This window comes from Ptychodera flava (genome assembly GCF_041260155.1).
Source record: "Ptychodera flava strain L36383 chromosome 3 unlocalized genomic scaffold, AS_Pfla_20210202 Scaffold_27__1_contigs__length_13241970_pilon, whole genome shotgun sequence".
Classification (NCBI taxonomy): domain Eukaryota; kingdom Metazoa; phylum Hemichordata; class Enteropneusta; family Ptychoderidae; genus Ptychodera; species Ptychodera flava.
The window spans coordinates 7,653,053-7,660,168 of NW_027248281.1; positions in this window are offsets into that span (position 1 = coordinate 7,653,053).

A 7,116-nucleotide genomic window follows, 5' to 3' on the forward strand; every position below is an offset into this window, starting at 1 on the left:
CAAAGCAATCGGGTTGAAGCAAAAAATTAATTTTGAAAAACATCTGCCGACAGGCCACGTTCTTCTAACTTTGGCTAAAGATGTTAAAGTCTATTTCAATGCCACAGGTAGCTTCGCCAACGTCGTCGGCTTTTCAGATAAACCTGAGAACAACCCCGTGACAAAAAGTACTATGAGTCCAAAGCGAGCGGATTTCTTAACAGTCACTGAATATATAGTTCATTCAGATGTTGTTGATTTTACTGGAAGTTATGTTGGCTTGGGCTCTGACGAATACATACAGGGAGTAGTATCAGACTCTTTAAAAACACTTCCTATTCAGGATACAAAAGAAATAGGTGAAAAGGTCACCTATAATTTTAAAAACTGGGGCTCAATTTCCATGCCATTGAGAAAAGGGGGAGACCATATGAGTTCAATGCGTATTTGGATAACAGATCAGGATGGAAACATGATCGATTTCAATAACTGGCCAACTAGCTTTTGTATTGAATTATTGTAGTCGTTCCGCCTACCGGTGTAACCCTATCGGAAGATAAACCATCCCACTGCCAATCCTCCAGCAATATAGATCATCTCATATTTTTTTTGCTCTTGACTTGGCTGATAATAATCTGAGAATTGAACTGCCCCTTCCGTTCCGATAGGGGAACGGCTTTGCACCGCTTCTGCTTCTTCTAGGATTTCTGCATCTGTATCTCTTAATTCTGCCGCAGCATGCGCATCCTTTGCTTGATTTTCTCTTTCCCAGTCAGCCTGTAGTAATCTTTTTTCTGACCAGACGTTGCGATCATGTTCAAATTTTTCTAATGCTTTATCATGTCGGACCTTTTCTTCAATAAGAGCGTCACCATTCCCAGAAAGCTTTTGTCCGATAATATTTCCTCCTGTGAATGCCGTTGCATTTAATACAGCACCGAGAACTGTCATTCCTATAGCTGAAGCCATAGCTAACTGTATGTTGATATATATTACAAAGTATAAGGTTCTGCAGGAATAATATTTTTCTGTTCAAGTAGATCTTTGGTTGCAACCGCGGCAGCAGTCGCACCACCTAATTTTGCCAATCGAGTTAAATTTGGTCGACTTGGATCGCCAACCTCTATTTTCAGAAATTTGCTGGAGATCATAAGATATCCCATCGCAAGTCCTGCGATTACAATACCATCGTACATTGTGTTTACAACTGTTTTAGTATCCATGATTGCTGACTAGTATATAAAATAAAAAATAAAATAATTACGGAGTTAATCCATCTCATACAATGTAGAGGAGCTGGGTCCCCCCTCCCCTGTCGGAACTGTTCCGGAGGGAGCCGCTACGGGCTCTGTTTTTTTCGCTTTCTGATTTGGTTCATCTTTCCGGAGGGGACAAATATGCCGAGCACGCCCCCAATATAGCCCTAATGCAGTCAATGAAACTCCCACAATTCCTAAAACAAGATAACATTTATTATACCAGCTATCGCGTGAGCTATCACACTGTTCTTTCATTATAGGCGGTAGGTCTGCTACCGCATCACTATCATTCCCCTCCATTGCTTTTAGTTTCTTCTCCTTGTTTTTCCTGTTCCATTCCGCTAATTTCTTGCCCGCAGCAACTCTCCCTGGATGCTTCGGCGGTAACGACACTTTCTCTATGTTGCGCTGTGTCGGTGGTAGAGTCGTTGTTTCCGTTTGCGGTCCGGGCCCCGTCGGCGGGGCTTCTGACGAAGTCCCTGGCGGAAGCGTTTGCTGAGTCGGAACCGTTTGCGAAGTTGAATCCATTTATTTCAGGTACTATATTAAGCCCGATTTTTTTAAAATTTAAATGTTTACCCGTAATTAAACCGGTGGAAATTAGAGCAATCAGGGGCCCCCATGTGTACCCTATCCATCCTGATAATCGTTTTATTTCACAGTTTAGAATAAAATCCTTTTTAAGATCAGTGGCATAGTTATCTCGATCATCGATTGGAACTACCTGACTTATTGCACGGGCTCCTAGATCTATGAAACTTTGAGTGATGGTATCACTTATAAGAGAACTGTATTTCGCTTCATATATTTTGAAGGCTTTATTCACCGGTTCATCTTTCCATTTTTCTACATCCACAACTGTAATCTCCTTACCAAAAAATAACTTACTTTGACCACTTGCGATGACACAGAGTATTTTTTCACGTTTCGTCTCTATTATGGATCGATTATTGTCCGACGCTGCGGTTGGTAGTGCCACAGTTGTATTTGCCGATGACTTTATTAAATTCTCCATTGTTTGCAGTATGTTATCTATTCTTAGTAAAAAAATAAAAATTCGTTTAAACCTGAATCCGAAATATAATATTAACATGGTCTGGAATGTTAGTACGATTCCGAAGTATGGAAAATTCTCCTCCATTAAATCTATCTGTATATAGAAACACAAATAATGAGTACAGACCTATTCCCAGTTGCTTTTCAATTGAATAAGACGAGCGTACCGACAGTACAGCATTCTGATATTCCTACCAAACCGAATGGAGGAATAAAACCTATTCTCATGGACTTAGAATATATGTAACACCGACCGAAAATTTACTTTTCATCCTCGGGATGTGTTCAAAGATAACGTAATCACTCATCGATCAGCGAAAGAAAGTAATGTCTGGCTGGGCGGTCCAAACATGAAATACTGGGACCAGCAACTGAATTTCGCTGTATGGTGTAGCACTACTGGTTGTGGTATATCATTCGCCCATCTCTTTGATAAGAAATTTCCTCCGCAAATACGATCATTCTGCCGTTTCCATGTATATTTTACAATACGTCGTATCCTTCACGAAATGGGCGTTGCACTTCCAGACGATACCCCCACCTTCAAAGCGGGCGACAATCCGTACAATCTCGTCCAATATGAACTTCTCTGTACAGAATTTGGAAATATAAGCCCAACGAAGTCCGACTTTCGTTATCGAAAAGGTCAAAATAAAGGTCTTGGTTATGGATATGAATATTACACTAATCGTGGGCCCGTTCGACAGCCAAAAGCGATATACAACGGTCGGGACTTTTTCCTCTCCGCCGACGGAGGCGTTTTCTATACACATACCATTTTTGGAAAGAAAAAACATGTACTGTCCGACAAAGAACGACCGCACTACTATTTCTTTCGAAATGATGGATCGGAGGGACAATATAATAGTTTCATTCCTCTGAAGGGAGACTCGGGACTAACAAAGGCTGGCCTAGCCCGCCTCAACGAAAGTCTTGAAGCCTACGTATATTGTATACTCGGCGCACAAGCAAATATTCGTAGTACCATTGTGGGCGATACTGGCAGTGCAGAGCAAGTCCGAAAAGAATTCGGCGTTCTCCTCGAAGATGAAATTCGTAATACCGACAAAGTAATCAGTTATAGGCGATACCAAGACACAATAATGAATACTGGTGTCAAACTTGATATGGCAGTTTCGCCCAATTTACTTCTCTTACCGTCTGAGATGGTTATTCTTTCAGGCCCGGCAATCTCGGGTTATAATAATGAATTGCAATACGCAACAGAATCTATGGTGTTCGGGGTGAATGGTGATATAAACACGGAAGTTCGAGAAAGTGCTGTACATGAGATGGAAGGAGGAGGGGAGGAGGGGGGAGATCCTGTGAAGTGGCAGGACGAGCCCTCCGGAGGGGTCGGAGGAGCGACTGATACGAGTCGGGGAGATCCTCCTCCCCTCCCACCGGAACGGGCAGCATCTAGAGACCCTATTCACGAATTCGGAAAAATTGGTTTGTTATCTTTAGCAATATTTATTACTATTGTGTACAATATATAGATCCGGAGGAAATGTCAATATACGCTACCCCACCATTCAACATGATTATAACTGGACCGATAGGTTCTGGCAAAACAGAATTTGTAATGGACCTCCTCACCGGTCCGTACTTAAGAAATTCGAATATATAGTTTTCATTTGTCCGACATTCATGATTAATAAAACGTATAATAAAAGATTCATTTTCGCCGATGACCAAGTGTTTGTGTTTCCGGTCGACATCGATGCTGTGGATGATACACTAGCCTACGTACGGAACGAATGGGCCGGTACAAACACTTTAATAGTACTCGACGACTGCGCCTCGTCCAAAGATATGAAGAAGCGCAGTGACAATTTAGTCAAAATTGCTTTCACCGCAAGACACGAAGAATTATCTGTCTGGGTTCTGACTCAACAATTTACTAGTATTAGTAAACCATTCAGGGAAACATACAGATGTTAGTACTATTTTTCACACCGAGCGATATAGACATCAACTCTATTATAAAACAATATGGAATGAGGATGTCAAAACAGAAGGCAGATTCACTAATCAATCAATTGCAAAATACACAATTCAGTAAACTAGTATTTCGTTTACGGTATCCGTACGGCATAAATTTTTTCGTATAATATAGCAATTATGGAAGCTGAAGCCGAAGGCACTCTTAGAGAATTATATTACAACCCGAAAACTGGTTTTGGAGGTGTACAAAAATTATATGACGCAGCACGGGCCAGCGGACTGAAAGTGACCAAGAAAGAGGTGCAGGAGTGGTTAAAAACTCAGCTAACTTATAATCTACATAAACCGGTACCTCGTACTCGTGGCGCGTTCCGAAGGGGCCGGCGCGTTTTCGTAACATCGGTGGACGAGTTTTGGCAGGCTGACCTCGTGGAATTCCCTCCCCCGTTCGCAAAAGAGAATCGTAACATTCGATACATGCTAACAGTAATCGATGTGCTAAGCAAATATGCATGGGCCAGGCCGATACAGTCAAAAACGGCTGATGATACGTTACAGGCGCTACAAGACGTGATTAAGAAATCCGGGAGAAGGCCCGACAAACTTCAGACAGATGAGGGGCGGGAATTTACTAATCGAAAAATGCAGGTGGTTGGAGGAGGTGGGAATTCACTGGTTTCACACCTACAGTGACAAAAAAGCTAGCGTCGTTGAACGTTTTAATCGGACTCTTAAGACGATGATGTGGAAATACTTTACATATAAACAGACACGTTCCTGGCTTTCTATTCTACCAGAACTTCTTGAGAATTACAATAACACCGTTCACGGAAGTATCAAAATGAAACCCAGGGACGTAACAGAGGAGAACGATTGGCAGGCATTTTATACACTATTCGGTCCTGAGTTGGCAGCCGGGGGAGTTAACCCTGAATTCAAGCCGGGAGAACGGGTTCGAATTACAAAATACAAGACCACTTTTAAGAAAGGATATTTACCAAATTGGACAGAGGAGATTTTCGTGGTTTCAAAAGTGGTGTACGCAGCTGGCTTGGGAACGCCGCCAGTTTACAAAATAAAAGATCTGAATGGAGAGGAAATACTCGGCACTTTCTATTCTGATGAACTTCAGAGCGCCCTTTCGGAACGGGGAGCCGACGAGCTGTACAGAGTAGAACGAATTTTGAAGACGAAAAAAATTAGAGGAAAGAAATATTATCTGATAAAATGGCGCGGTTATCCGGAAAGTTTCAATAGTTGGGAGCCAGAGGAAAATGTTATTAGAACTACGTAACGTTCCTGTGCTGGTACTTGTCAAGTACTAACGTAAGTACTACGTAAGTACTAACGTAAGTATTTACGAAAGTTATTCAATAAGTACCATGGAAAAAGTCTTAATTTCTTGAAAGCCGAAAGTGTCAGTTTACCACCCCGCTTCCAACCACCTGGCCAAGTATTTATCATGTACTGTCGTAAGTAATGTTCACTTACTGCATCTTTTTCGGCAGTATGTGGATGAGGTGGTATCTCAGTTCCTGAACATATTAAGTTTGCAAGATCTTCAAAGCGACTTCTCATGTTGCCACGGTCCGTTCTTTCCAATCCTCCTTGTTCAGCTTTATCGATAAGTTCTGGCTGAAGTATAATGTACACAACTGACATGAACCATAGACAAGTAACTCCAAAGTCCACCCTTTTCATCATATCAAGTGCTCGTAAGTCAAACGGAGCATTATAAGCACACACTGTTTCACAAGCATTAAGAAGTTTGTGTAGGTTCTCGAGTGAGACTCGAGGTTGTTCTAGTTGTTCTTCACAAGGTGGGAAGTACGCTTTTTCAAGTTCCTCCTCCTTGAAACCGTCTATTAAAAATCCTGGCTGCCGCCGGTCCATGCAATTCCAAAGTCAAAAGCTTGTGGAAAATCTACTGGTCCGACTGTCTCGGTATCAATTGTTGGATTAAGTATATTCTTGAGAACGAGGGGCGTAAGAGCGTTCCGAATTACCAAACATGGAAGCCTGTAGTCGTGGCAAATTTCTAAGAAAGTCTGTTTGAACTTGTTGTGAATCTCTTCTAGTTCTTCTAAGGCGGTTATTTCATATTGTCTTGCTCGAGTCAACACATTCTGCCTGCAATAATCCCAAGGCATATCTTTGAATATGATAATGAAACTGGGTAAATGGTCAAATGCTCTAGAAACAATCTTTTTTTCTTCCCACTCCGTGGAAACGCCCCGGATTCGAGAAAAAGTTAGATGTTGAATTATGGAAGAGTCACAAATAATGTAGCGTTCCGAAGGGAGCCCAGCCTGACATTGTAAACTAAGAGTATGTTCTATAAACTGGTTCTGAAAATCGGCAATCGAAACGTGGCGCCCATTATAAAAGTCAGCAATGTTGCTAGAAAAACTAGTGTCAAATTCTGGTACGTGAGTCTCCGCCAAATTTACTGCATCGTAACTCTTACCACTTCCAGTTGGTCCATTTATGAATATGTATGACATTTTTGGGGTACTATATCATAGAAATTTTTTTTAAAAAAATTTTTTTTATTAAGATATATACGATAAGACAATGACAATCCTTTCTATTTCAACTGCAATAAAAATACTTGAAACCGGAGAAGAGAATATTCAAATCAGTGACGGCAAACTCATATTTGGTGAATCTTTGGTAGATCCTTTCATATACGTAGACAGTGAGCTAGAAGTGGTTTTCAACATCGGACCTAAGTACGGTTCAAAAGATCCAGCTACATGTGATGGGGTGTGTGTCCGTTGGCAACAAAGTCTTCAAAGTTTACCGATTTAATAATATTCCGTACCCTAGGTGAAAGTTTCGATGCATCTACTGCTAAAAGTTATGCTGCAAGCCT